Raw genomic sequence first — 14,733 nt, 5'->3', positions numbered from 1 at the left:
CCCACATGTTCACAGATGATATAGATTTGGGGGTGGGCCAATTCAGAGCCCTGGTCCTAGGTCATTGCTGAGCTGGTCAGTATGCTGGCTCTCCCTCATCTATACCACTATGGCCAGTTTTTCAGCACTGCTCCAGCTGGGACACCCAGTGCTGTCCTGAGTAGGAGGCAGGGTCAGATTTCTTGTTCTTATGCCCTAGGCTGGCTCACCCATACCATTGCCTCCAGAGTCAGCTCACTGTGCTGCCCAGTCAATCACAAATGCTGCAGTTTGTGATGGGATGGGATAGCTTTCGCACTCCCAACAGCTCAGAGCGGGCTCACTTGTGCCTTCACCACCAGTGCCAGCTCCACTGTGTTGTACAGTAGCGGTACAGAGCCTGCTCTCCTGAGTTCTGCTGCCTTCGAGGGGCAGGGCCAGTTCATCTGCTCTCAGGATCCTGGCACCAGCTCTCCTGACGGCTGCAGGTGACAAAGGGAAAGGGTGCATCATACCCCACCACCTCCTGGCAGACAAATGGTTGGTCCAGCTCTCCTGCCCTTGGGTCTGGCTCACCTTTGCCGCTACCACCCAGGTCATCTCTGCTGTGCTGTCCCAGCAAGGTGCAGGGCACATTTGTTCTCCCCTGGTGCTGCAGCTGGTGAAGGATAGGGCTACCTCTCCTGTGCTCGTGACCTTGTGGGCATGATTCTCAACTGCTGGAGTCAGCCGTTCCTCACTCACACCCTTGGCCAACTTACCCTTGCCACCAGGGCCAGTACCACTGTACAGCCTAGGGTCCATTCTTCCAAGTGCTGCTGCTGGTGATGGTTGAGAATTGGGCCAGCTTTCCAGAGAGCTGTAGCCAGTGAGAGGTGGGGCCCGTTCTGCACAGCCCTTGGACATTCATGTGGTTCCTAACGGCTGTGCAGATCAGGGAAATCCCCATGTTCACCAGTGGTACTATGAGTCGTGGACATTGATGCTGTCACAGGCTCCGATATGGGCTTTAGCTGCTGTTCAGGCCGAGACCTCACTGTGACCCCAGGTGATAGGGCTGACCACTTACAACAGGCTACCTCTCTCTGCCCTCCAGTCTCCAGTTCCAACCTTCTTCATAGGGCTCAAGCTGCTGCATTTCTCTTCCTCTTCCATCAGTCTACCACACGCTTGTTCATTGTGGTTGCTCCTGCTGCAGGCTGGCTAATCAGCTGGCAGTCCCTGGCTGACATTGATGCAAGCCATGGCAGTGAGTGGGTGTCTATGGCCTGCCTGTTCTGTGCACCAGAGAGCAGGTCTGTGGGTGGCACGGTAGTTGCAGGTCATTCCTCCTTCCTTTCAGGGCTCTAGTGGTAGGCAGAGCTCTGTGTGTCTATGGCCTACCTGTGCCATGAGACGGAAGGAAGATTTGTGGGCATCTTCCCCAACCCCACACTGTGTAACATGGAAGATTGCAGGTCTCTGTCTTTCTTCCTCCTCCTACACCTTGCTGCCTGGATTTGATTTGATTTGTAGGTGTTCTAGGCATAAAACAGGTTTGGCCACCAAGCCAGGCATCAAGTTAGGATGATCAAAGAACTGCCAACTGCTCTGCCACTGATTGATACAAGAACACCACCACAAACAAAGAGTCTGTTTGCCCATTGCTAAGGGACACCATTTTAACTTTTAGACATGTAAATGTGTATATTTTAGGAAGCTTCTATAGTAGTAGGTTTCCATGTGACTTTTTCAAAACATCTTCAGCATTAGTTATCCCTCCAGGGACTCTCTTTTCTACCATGCCCTCCCTCCTCTACCCCATTTAATACTTCCTGTTCCATTATTCCCTTCATCCCTTAATACTACTGCATCACTTGAAACCATCCTCCCAGAGCTCTTTATTAACTTCCTGGCCTCTGTGGGTCTTCCAAATGAAACACAGATCCAAGATTATAATATCCACAAATGAGGGAAAACATGACATGATATGAGGAAAAATATCTTTCTGTATCTAGGTTGTCTCATTCATAATAATTGCCCATTCCACTCATTTGGGTGCAAACTTCACAATTTACCTTTTCTTCGCAGCTGCATAATATTCCATTATGTAAATGTAACACAATTTCATTATCTGTTCATCAGTTGAAGAACATCTACGGTGTCTCCATTTCTTGGCTGAGAACTCGTTTTCTTTTTTTAACATTTTATAAAGGTAAAAAGTGACTAAATGTGGGTCAAAAAACATGAGCTAAGAATGAACGGCCAACTCAGAACTCAAGGTACGAGGTCAGCAAGCAAAAAAATGATCAAGGCTATCAACTGCCTATAGTTTACAGATACTGGTTAAGCCAGAGAGACGGCTTATCAGGAAAAATGCTTTCTGTGCAAGCCATACAACCCAAGTCAATCCCTGAAACCTAAGGAAAAAGCTAGATACGTGATATACATCTGTAATCCTAGGACTCCTTTGATGAGATGGGAGGCAGAGCTAGGAGAATCACCTGGAAATTCACATGAGCAGGGCAGCTGCTGAAACGGCATGAAAGCACTTACCTCAAATAAGATGGAAGGGGAACCAACTATCAAAATTTTTCCTCTCCCTTCCATGTGTATGCCATGACATACACATGCCCACACTGCATACAAACACATACATACTAATAAATAAAATTTTAGATTTTAATGTAAAAAAAAATCCCATCTTCATGACAAATGTAACAACTCTGCCTTAAGCAGGACTTGCTACTTTTAGAATGGAATAAAACCTCATCCAGAGAAAATGGGTGTGTACACACAAATTTCACAGCAGTAGAACATCCTCCGATAGCGCTATAATCTTTTATCCATTGTGTGGGGCTGGCTGCTTATGTGTAACTGAGCAGCTCTATAATTTTTATCCATAAGATCATCTACACATCTTCCTTGACAAAAGCCCAACAATAATTGACAGGATTTTTGTGTTATGACTTCATTGAAACAATTCTCTTTTATTTTCTGCATTTTGAAGACTATTTGCCAGAGTTTCTCCTAGAGGCCAATTAAATTATTATACTAGCAGCTGTGGGAATGGGCAGCCTAGAGACCGAGGGCCTCGAGGGAGCCATTGCTACCTGGGGGCGTGTTCATGGGCCATTCCTGAGACTCATTTGAGCCTTCCTTGTATAATGCACTCAATTTCGAATGGAGTTCATAGGGACTAAATGAAACATTTTCCAATGGTTAAACCACTGGGTCCCATTGAACAGACTACTCTAGAGAGCCCTTTGGAAGCAGTGCCTCTGTCTGATGATTTTAAGAATCAGACAAGAATCCCTGGCTTTGGTGTCTCATATCTCATGTCCAAATTCTAGAAGAAGGGATGGTGAAGGAAAAATGTGAGAGTTTTATGCAACCATTATAATACTTTTATATTGTTACAGAAAGATTTTATAGAAAAATTACCTAACACTTTGAAGAACAAAGCAGATTTTATATGTTCAGTTTAATTAAGTGGGTGTCTATTGGTCATCTTTACTTTCTAAAGAGGTCTTGAATAGTTCACATAAAATTGGTTAAAATAAGGATTGTTCAGACCCAGTGTGACAGTAGCTTGTGATTTTGTCATACGATCAGGTACTTCTACCTTTTGACTTCAGTGTGGTCTGATTGCAAACTTATTGCTTTTATCTTGGAATCTCTGCTCTAGAAAATGGTAGATTACCCAAAAATGCCTAATATTTTTCTTACGCTTCATGTAGTTTTTAATCCTTTACAAAGTGACTTTGCCCCTCCTCTTATCAAACAGAAAATTTGATAACATTTCTCTTAAAACTTGGCTGGTGTCTGACCTGCTTTGGGTCAATAGAAGGTAAAAGTGGAATAGACATTTTGTCTCTTTTTCTAATTCTATATAGCTGTCTGTCTGTGTGTCTGTCCATTGGTGGATCATTATTACCCCCTAACCTCTCATCTGTACTCTACCTGTCATTGAACAACTATGTATTATCTGTCTGTCTGTCTATCTGTCTATCTATCTATCTATCTATCTATCTATCATCTTTCATTTATATATCTATAGTATATTTCTGTCTAACAATTATCTACTAAATTATTATTTACCTATCTATACCACCTATCACTGTCTGTCTGCTGTCTGCCTATCTATTTAATAACCCTAATATCCTCAATGGCTGGGGGATGAATGAATATGTGGTTATAGACTAAAGATGGCCTGCCCTGGCTGAGGCCCTCCTACACAGGTCAGCTTGTAACCAGAATTCATTTGGTAAACTTTAAAGTTGAGTTTTCTTTTTCAACATGACATCCTACTCTAAGTTGGCAAATGTTTTTGAAGTCATTTTGCAAAATATGGAAAACTGGTTGCTAGAGAACATGCCGGTGGATTATTTGTGGAAAGAGGAAGGCTGGAGGTCATTGAGGTCATTGTAATGATGTTGGTCCTCGTTAGACCCTGTGGATAGAGGATTTTGAAGTGGCAGTGGCAAATGTGGAGTTTTCTTTCCCTCCTTTTAAAATATGCTATTGTATTTTCAAATTTATTTATTTATTTACTTACTGAAATATAAACTAACAAAATAATAAGATTCCATGTGGGGTTTTCATATTTATTTCATTTTGGTTGACATTCTTTTCAACAAGTGGTGCTTATAAACATGGATACACACCTGTGGAAGAAATATTAAATCTATATAACTCACTCTGGACAAAATACAATTCAAAATAAATCAAAGACTTTCCTTTAAGGGCTAGAGAGAGAGCTCAGAGTTTAAAAGTGCTTCCTGCACTTCTAGAAGACACAAGTTGACTTCCCAGGAACCCCAGAGGGCCCCTCACAACTGTCTGTTACTCTGGCAATAGGGGAGCTAATTAATACCTTTTCCTGGCTCCAGCAGGCAACTAAACATAAATGGCCATACACACCCTCACAGGACCACTAGCACCATCACCACCACCAACAAAAACAAACAAACAAACAATACAAATACTGAAACTACTAAGGGAAAGCATTCCAGGACATCATAGGTTTAGGCAACACCTTTATGACTAGAACCCCAACAGAACAGGAAATAGTTCCCCCCCCCCCCCCACACACACACACACTAACAGGTATAGCTATATAGAATTAAAAATCCCTGGAATAGCAAGATAAATTGTCCGCTTGACAAACAAACAGTACATAGAACAGAAGCAAACCTTTGTCAGACATACTTCTGACTAGGAGTTAGTATCTAAAATATATAAAGAACTTCAAAAATGAAACACACAACAATCCCAAACTGCCAAGCAATGCATAAGTTAATGATCCAAATAGACATGAAGCCCTTGATATTTTATGTTACTACTGCTATTATATTATAAATTCGTATTTATTTTTAGTGTCCTTATTTGTCCACTAAATTTTTTAATTAATTAATTTATTTAATGTATGTGAGTACACTGTTGCTCTTTTCAGACACACCAGAAGAGGGCATCAGATCCCATTACAGATAGTTGTGAGCCACCATGTGGTTCCTGGGAATTGAACTCAGGACCTCTGGAAGAACAGTCAGTACTCTTAACTGCTGAGCCATCTTTCCAACCCTTGTCCACTAAATTTTTAAACAAATCATGTATTTTTATATATTGTATATGAAAATATACTAAATTATATGTTAACATATATACTATATAATATAAATTAATAATATGTACCATAAAATATAAAGAGATAATATATAAGGTATATAATATATGTCATATATGTAATTTATAGATGTGTGAGCTCCAAGAACTCTTCATCAGATTTCTCTTGTCTTACCCACTTATAACGTATTACTCCTGGGCGTTCAGTAAAGACTCATGGGATTGACATGATGAGTGTTTGATACTTGCCTCATTTGAAAACTCCTGCAGATTAAAATCTGTTATAGGCACCACGTGCAGCTATTTAAACTCATCAAACTTTTGCTATTAAAGACTTGAATGCCTCCTCTTCAACCTTGACTGCTGGGCTTGAGAGCAATGGTAAGCTCTTCCTCAGTGTCAACAGCATTTCACTCCCTGGACTTTAGAGCATTTGAGTTTGAGTCCTCTTCTGACCCCATCTGTTATTCTGCAAACTTTCAGCTTTTTTTTTTTTTTTTTGCGGACAGGATTAGTGAGCTCATCTCTTGCTCTTTTCTTTAAAAAAAAATCATTCCATGCATATCATTAAAAACTTCTACTTTTTAATTGAATATTGTTATTATGTCTATGAGTTAGAGCACAATTTCTTATACTCCTACAGAGCTAAGAGGCTCAATTTCAGTATTCCTTCAACTTCTCTATGTCTGTTACATTTATATGTAAAATGTCACATGAAATAGGCCCTATCCTTCGTCTTCTCTTCTCATTCCAATCCCCTATTCTTGTCACCAGAATCATAGCAGACCGCTTGCAGTAGTCTGCACCCCTGCCACCTGCCCACATCTCCAGTAGATCCCAACCTTCTTTCTCCAACTCATCCCATTATCCTGCCTCCAACTCCAGCAGGCAGTCCCTGGGAACTTACAGGCCACTCCAGCCAGAGAAGCATGTAGCCTTACTGTTGATTTCACCCCTTTTTCCTCTCCTCCTAACCCCCAGTCTTACCCACAAATCTGTAACAGACCACTGACTGTGCCCTGCCCTCTGACCTCATTGTAGTACATCATGCAGATCCCAGCCCCCAACTTGCAACAGATATTTCCTGAGGACATTTCAGTCAAGCCAGCTAGAGAGAGAAGCAGGTAGGCCAGAGAAGCTAGTAAGAGAACTTCAGTTCTTCATTCTCTCTCCTCTCCTTCTATCCAATGCCCCATCTCATCCCAGCTTCATGACAGACTACCAGGAACTTGAACCGAAAACTCAGAAGCAAGCCTCACCAATAGAATACAAGAAACAGAGGAGAAAGTCTTAGGTGTTGAAGATACAATAAAAGAAATTGATAGTGCAGTTAAGGAAAATGACAAATCTAAAGAACTCCTGGTATAAAATATCCAGGAAATGTGGGACACTATGAAAACACCAAATCTAAGAATAATAGGAGTAGAAAAGGAGAAGAAACCCAGGCTAAGGCATAGCAAACATTTATGAGTAGGTGACCAACAGGGAACAAACTCCACAGGATCAAGAAGAGACTCACTCCATAATGCAGAGGAACTTTTTCTCTTTTTTAAAAAACTTTTCTTTCTTTCTTTCTTTCTTTCTTTCTTTCTTTCTTTCTTTCTTTCTTTCTTTCTTTCTTTCTCTCTCTCTCTCTCTCTCTCTCTCTCTCTCTCTCTTTCTTTTTACTTTTTGGTTGTAAGCCTAGCCATTAACAATTGTACCACATCTATAGAACTATTTTTAATTTTATTATACTTACATAGTTTTACTTCTGCCTTTTTATTCTAACGGTCCTCTACATATATTCTATGACTTCCAGTTAACTGTTTTTCTGGGAGTCCTGAGTGTGTGAACATGTGGGTCTCTCTCTATTTTTTGTGCCTTCTCTTGGGTTTCTCTCTCTCTCTCTCTCTCTCTCTCTCTCTCTCTCTCTCCCTCTCTTTCCTGATGTGTCAGTTTTTGATTATATTATATTATATTATATTATATTATATTATATTATATTATAATCCCTTAGAAGGCTGTTTGTTTTCTAATGAGAGACAAAAGAGGGAGGAAGGATTCAGGTGGGAGGTGAAATGGCAAATCACAATCAGGATCTATTATGTGAGGAGGAAAACCTATTAATAAAATGGAGAGAAAGTGAATGTAGAAGCAGAGGATTAAAAGAGACTGCAAACTTTGCATGTTGTGTACATGTATTGCAATATCATACTAAAAATCCATTAATGTGTATAGTTAGACATGCTAAATAAATCATAGCAATAAAAAAAGCACTTCCTCATGAGAACTTTTTCCCTAATAATCTTTTAACTTATTCCCTAATGATCAATCACTGTATATGAGATTCTAAGTAGTTGTCATGGTGATAGAAACAATATTCTGTGATTAACACACCCCACAGATGGCAAGGATAGTTAGAGAAAGGAGTTTTGGAATGATAGTTGTATATGTTTGCCTTGCTGTTCTTTGGTTGCCTTTGTCAGTGGCTGATATCCCTTGGGGAAGTATCTCTCCTTGGCCTCTTTCCTACTCTTGATAAGCAAGCAATACAAATGGATCCAGGTATGGAACCTTTCCCCTATCAGTAAGAGCCAAATACTGAGCTCGCCTCAGTTGCAGGTGACAGTGTCCCAACATAGCTTAAAGAAAACAGGGCTGTTCTTTTGTTTATATGACTGATAAGTAAAAAGACTGGTGGGCTTCAAGCATTTTTTTCTAGAATGTTAATTTCCACTGAATTATAAAGTTGGTGGCCTTACTTTAGCCTTCTGTTTTTTTCTTATTTCCCATCCTATCTAAGAGGTTCTGTGAGGTCTGATTTGATTAGTACCATTAAATAGGTACATAGCTGCATTTGAGGACATAAGCCCATGTGCTAGATGGAAGTGTCAAAACCACCGTGGCTTATAAGCAGAAATCAGATTGTTATGGAGGAGGCCTAACTATGGTAATAAATTTTAATAAATTTTGTGCTCAAAATTTGAAATGGCCTAGTTTGAAGGACACAGCACCAACAGAATACAACTTACACAGACCAACATCCTTTATATTAAAGTCTGAAATCTAACCCAAATTACACATGTTACCATTTGTAGAAAATTCAACCTGTTACCTTAGAAAAACCTAAGTAAAAACAGGGGTGCCCCAAAATATTGTATGAAATTAACCCCGGGCTGTGCTTATTTCCGTATATAGAACATGTGATTTTCATGACAGGGCTTCTAACCTGGAGTTGTCTTTCTTGGGTGCAAGCAAGAATTCTGAGATCTGAGCCAGGAAGATGACCTAGAGTGCTCCGCATGCAAGTACAAGGAGCTGAGTTCAATTTCCCAGAGCCCACTTAAAAGACTGGGATATGGTAGCTGAGGTCTAGAATCCTAGTGCTCTTTTGCCAGGATGGGGGATGGATACTAACTAGCCTGTAAGTGGGAATATACACTGTAACAAACAACAAAAAGAGAGACACTGTCTCAAACAGAGTGGAAGGTGAGAAGAGAGGACCTGAGGCTGTCCTCTGACCTTCATATACAAGGCATGAAACAAGCATGCCCAAACTTATACACATGAGTACATACACACATGCATGCACATGCATTGTATATTTACCACGTCTGTTACAACTGCCATGCACATGTACACATACACATTTCAGAATTAAAAAAAAAATTTGAAACCTAGAGCCCTGAAATCGGGTCTTGTTTACCTGCTCTTGTTATTTTTCCCTTGCTTCTTTATCCTTGATCAAAATTCATAGAAAAGCATTTATTTGAAAGCATATATAGGAGACAGTATAAAACTCAATGAAATGGCAATTTGTTAGAACAGTGTAAGCTAATGAAGAGTTCCTGAAATTTTACATTCACTTCTGAGCTTGGGCCAGTTTGTATTAAAGCTGTTTAATGGATGAGGGTCTGGCTAAGCCGGATAGGCTGTGGGTCAGGGTTACTACCTCTCCAGGGCTCTTCACTTGGTGGGTTGTGATGATAACACCCGTTCTGAGTACAGGAGATTTTTCATTTGATGAGTGGTCTGAACATCTACTTAGTGGTTATAAAATATCTACTGCTGAAAGCCACCGAGCGTTGATAAACAGGTCCCGGACAGCTGAGTTATTGCAATCTACTTAACATGAGGAGAACAAATTATGAGTCAAATGTTCCTGTTTAATAACCTCACTGAGGGCAGAGCCGCTCCAGGCTGGCATTAACCCTGCGTACGCTGAGCCTGGCCACAATCCCAGAAAGGTAATGCAGGCACTCAAGCAGTTCAGGGGGATTTTCCATTAGGACTAAGGTACCCAGAGAGGAAAATGTAAAAGGCACATCTGGTAGAGGAAATAAACAATTTGTAAAACTGCTGTACGGTCCTGGATACACTACGTGGGTTCCCTCTGTGACTCTCATTTCATTTTTTTACATTACACATGTTTAAGCTTATTAAATCTTGTCTTCAGCACAAGACGGCGTTCTTTTATGGCACTAGGGGAAAGGAACTCTTTGCCTGGTCTCCATTAGTCGTTTGAACCTAGGTCAATCCTCTCAGCCCAAGGACTATAAATACTTTTGTTGAAAACTGACTCTTTCCCCCCACTTCCAAGGACTGTGCTTTTCTTTAACATGCACAAAAAAAAAAAAGTTGGCTTCATTTTCTCATGGGAAACACATTAGCAATATGTTTCCTGGTCACTGAAAGAAAAAAACAAAATAGAAATGAAATTAAAATGGTATTTGTTTCTTCAGCTGCTCCTCTACATGTATGTTGCGGTATGTATGTAGGGCATGTTTGAGAGGGAGACAGATCATTTCTAGTAGGTAGTGGAGCAGGCTGCATGAGCAGGAAATTGCATAGTTGGGATAGGAAGAGAAGCTGGCCTTTAGCTTTATCTTCACTGGGATGCTATGACTTTTTTTTTCACACTCCCATTTCACACTCCAGAGCCCTATTGCATCCTATCCTTCACCCACAACGAGGACCCACAGTTCCACATGCATTTGCTGTAGACCTAGGTTGATGCCTTTCCTCCCATAGAATATTTTTCATTCTTTATTTAAACCCAATACTGATGTGGCTACTAGCAACTTCCCTGAACAATCAACTCTACAGACATAGAACTGGAAAATAAAAGTATATAAAAATGTCTGTTTAAAAAAAAACAGATCTGAATGAAGGCCACACAGTAATTCTTTTCTTTCTTTCTTTTTCCTCTTTTTTTTTTTTTCTGTTGGCATGCTCCCAATAGCGTCAAATTGGTTTTCCTGAGCCAAAAAATTTCCTTAAGCGAAAAGCATTGTGTTAGGAAGGCTTTTAAAACCTCTTCACCTTAAAGTGCAAACCTCAGAATGGGGCCCTAGAAAGCAAAGGCTAGTTTTGGCATGCCACTTAAACCGTGATTAGTGGAGAGCATCAGCACGCTAGAAATAACTGTATTTGCGAGCCTCCTGTTCCGCAGCTCTTGACTGCCAGCCAAGCCCCGGATCAATCCGAGAGAATGAAAACTAAGATAATGAGAAAATGGGCTTTTTGTGCCAAGACTCAGAAAAGCAGCTCATTCTCCACATGCTGCCTCTGGATCCCAAGAAACAGGGGGCAGCGACTCTGGCCTGCTGGTCCTGTCTTCAAGGAGCCTGTGCTGTACCATCATGGCCTGAACCTCGGGGTTCCTTAGGTCTCAGTGTCCTTAGCAGGAGACTAGGAGCCAAGCTGTGTGCCTTTTTTAAAATTATTATTATTTTACTTTTATATGTGGCACTCACTCTCAAGCAGCTAGGCTGCTAGGCACGGATGGGGAAGTGGGGGGGGGGGGGGGAGAAGAACGCTGGGGTGGGGAGGACGCGGCGGGGGATGGGGATTGGGGGGTGGGGAAGGGAGGCAGTTGGTAGTGTCAGATATCAAGCTCAACTCCTGCTCTGAGTTAGCATGAAGCAGATTTGATTCTTGTCGTTCTCTTGAAGTAAGGCTTTGTGCCTGACTTGACAAGCTGTTGTAAAAATACTTAGAAAGATCTCCTGCTCCCCAGCTGAGTCGGCTTGGGTCTGTTTCTGAGCCGGAAGGGGAATGGATGCGTTCCCTGTCCCCCGCCCCCCACAACCGGCTAGCATTTACTTACTGGAGCTATTTGTTATGAAGAATCAGCCATAAATCAGTACTCATTTCCCATTTTCTTCTTATTGATGGAATTGCTGGAGGAAAACAGCTTGTCTTCCAAGCTCCTGGAGCCCTGAAGGACTGAGAGCCCTCATATAATAAAAGTTGTTTTGACAGAACACTGACCAAACGTGACAATGGACAGAAGAGGAAGGCAGAGGGAGGGAGAGAGGGTGTACACGCTTGTCTGTTTTTGAACCGAGGCTCCCTCCCTCTCCCTCTCTCCTTTTTTTTCTTTGTTAAATTACTTTTTCATATGAAGGACACAAAGGGACCGGCCCCTACTGGCAGCCAGAAGGCAGAAAACAAACCCTTTGAAATTCCTAATTTGTTTATAGATGGTCCTCCAGGAGCCGGCTGGAAAATAATTTTGTCTGCCAGAGACAGCGAACAGCTACCCGAGGGTGTTGTGGGGGAAAAATGACTCTCCAGTTTGGGTCCTTGAATGTCTTATTGTTCAGCACTCAGCAGTTCTTCTGAAATTACTCATCTGACAGTGAAGAAAAAAATGAAAAGAAAAATCCCTCCTCCGTTCTCAGGCCTGAGTTTCTGGGGAGGGTACTCAAAAAAAAAAAATTTTTTTTTTTATTTGGCTTTAAACTGTTCCACAATGAGCTTTAGCCTCACACAAAGGGTTGTATGTCTTCTTTCCTAATTTGTCTTTTTTCTTTCTTTCTCTGATGTGTTGTGTATTGTGGATGTATCCGGATTGGTCCCCTCACAGGGGTCATCTGGGGGAGGGGGCTTTTGTCATCACTCGGAGATGTGCGGAGAGAAGGAGGGGCCTCTTTGTGGCTCAGATTTCCATCTATTAGAGACCTTAGCTGAGGAGTTCAGGATGCAAGGAGGTGCAGTGTAGGCTGAAAATGGTCGCAGGGGCAACTCTCTCCTCTGATGCTCAGGGCTCCTGTCTCCAACTGGAGCAGGTTTCTGCAAGCTTCACCCCAGCCTTGACCCTTGAACTGTTTTCTTAAGCTTACCGTGGTGTGAAAATGCTCTCATAAATGACAGAGCTGGACTGCAAAGTTTACACGGAAGCTTAGGTGGCGGATTATAGAGTGAGGAACCTCGTCCTGTGATATGGTGAAGGAGGCATAGTGTCTAGTCTGTCCTGGACGTCCACTGCTGCCCGTAATTGGACTCCCTATCTTTATGGCATTGAAGGTAGTCTGTGCACCACATCAATTTTCTCTGGGTCTCTTCCAACACCTAGGCTGACTCTTCCCATAGGCCCAGGCAAAGACTTCCTCATCTCTTTCTGAGATGAAAAGAGTCACCCTGCCAGTCTGATTCCTGAGCCAATGCCGACAACTGCCAGACACACACCCAAGAAGATGCAGCTGTCCCTCTATCCACTCTATTGTAAGGAGCATCTTCTAGACTCCACCTTGCTATCTGATCATCCTCAATTTTCCCACAGTGTAGTTCTCAGGCATCTCTCCCCGACCCCTTCAGATTCCTATTTATTCTCCTTTTACTTCTGGCCCCACCACCTTCTGGTTAACTTTTCATAGATGAGTTCACATTCTATGCTGAAAAGACAATGAAGACATCGATCTCTTCACACCCACTACTTCCACTCTCCTTCCTATTCTCTTTGTATCTCTGTGGAATGTACGTCTCTTCCCCTAAATAGATATCCCCTCTCTGCAGCTGTGTACCTCTTCACAGATCTCCTGCTTTCTACTTTTTAATTTTGTTCTCTCCAGTAATTCTTCACACCCTATGCTTAAGGTGACCCCGCTGGCCCAGACCTCCCTTTATCCGCAACACTAGTTTCCTCACAGCAAACCCCTCTGAAATAAGACGTCTGTATACCCTGGTTCCACATATTTACCTCTTCAACCCAGATGAATCTGAATTTTGCTATCACGGCTCTTGCAAACCTACCTCCCACCTCTGCCCCACTTGGCTGATGTAACCTTTCTCTGGGAATGACATTTGCACAAATCAAAATCCCAAGGTTCCTCCTTAACACCTCTCACTTAACCCCACAACACACACACACAGACACACAGACACACAGACACACACACACATACACATACACATACACATACACATACACATACACACACACACACACACACATACACACTCTATAACCCACAACCCTAAGCATCTTTTAAAGCTATGCAATGCCCCGTCACATTTTTATCTCAGTCATGGCTCTTGTCTGGATTATCCTACAGGCTGATAAATTCTCTCTTTAACTCTTGTATGGGCTCCCAATCCATTTTCCACACCTCAGCCTTAAGGGTCTTTTTAAAATAGAAATATGTCCAAGCTGCTGTTTTGTTAAGAACTCCCCAAAGGCTTCTCGTTGTCCAAACAAGGGAAGATTTTGCACGCCTTCCCTGGGCCACGTGATCTGGCTTCTCCTTCTCCATTCTCCTTCATCTTGTATGTTTTTCTTGCCGGTACACTTTGTTCTCACCGAAGCTAATTTCCACTAATGTGACATCTTTCTCTCCGTAGCCAGTTAGGGCTATCTGTTACTACATGTTGACATTGGTCAAGATGCTGATAGCCCATTGTGTCCCCACAAGTTTCTCTTCCTTCACTCTTTTGCTCACTCTCTTTTTAGATAATATTTTTCACTATTTTTTAATTAGATATTTTCTTCATTTACAATTCAAATGCTATCCCAAAAGTCCCTTATACCTTCCCCCTACCCTGCTCTCCAACCCACCCACTCCTGTTTCTTGGCCCTTGTATTCCCCTGTATTGGAGCACATAATCTTTGCAAGACCAAGGGCCTCTCCTCCCAATGATGGCCAATTAGGCCAGTAGATAATATTTTGATTCTATGAAAATCCCATGGGGTTGTAGAGTGTACACCAATCACATCCATCCATTACTACCTGGGTTCAACTCTCCTAGTCTTCTGCTAGCTGTCCAGCGAGCCTCAAGGATCTGTACATACATGATTCCCCGGTGTTAGGAATGCATATAAACATGCCACCGTGCCCAGCTTTAAATGAAAACCCTAGGGTATAAAAACCACCTAAAGGAACCAAA

General features: G+C 42.0%; 1 long non-coding RNA gene and 1 other non-coding gene across 2 annotated transcripts in view; both read right to left on the bottom strand.

The window, feature by feature from the left end:
• Positions 1–11,845, bottom strand: part of 9330117O12Rik (RIKEN cDNA 9330117O12 gene) — a 28,127-nt gene extending 16,282 nt beyond the window's left edge. Inside the window, exon 1 of the long non-coding RNA NR_045400.1 lies at positions 11,675–11,845. This is a non-coding gene — a long non-coding RNA (RIKEN cDNA 9330117O12 gene). The remainder of the gene's footprint in view (positions 1–11,674) is intronic.
• On the bottom strand, positions 1,491–1,635 carry LOC115488957. The gene has a single exon (XR_003952682.1). It is a non-coding gene; the product is annotated as a small nucleolar RNA SNORA48 (small nucleolar RNA).
• Positions 11,846–14,733: the final 2,888 nt, after the last annotated feature.

Source organism: Mus musculus, chromosome 18 (assembly GCF_000001635.26).
Source record: "Mus musculus strain C57BL/6J chromosome 18, GRCm38.p6 C57BL/6J".
NCBI lineage: Eukaryota > Metazoa > Chordata > Mammalia > Rodentia > Muridae > Mus > Mus musculus.
Note: the sequence above shows the minus strand (reverse complement) of the source record. Positions and strands in the feature narration are given on the sequence as shown.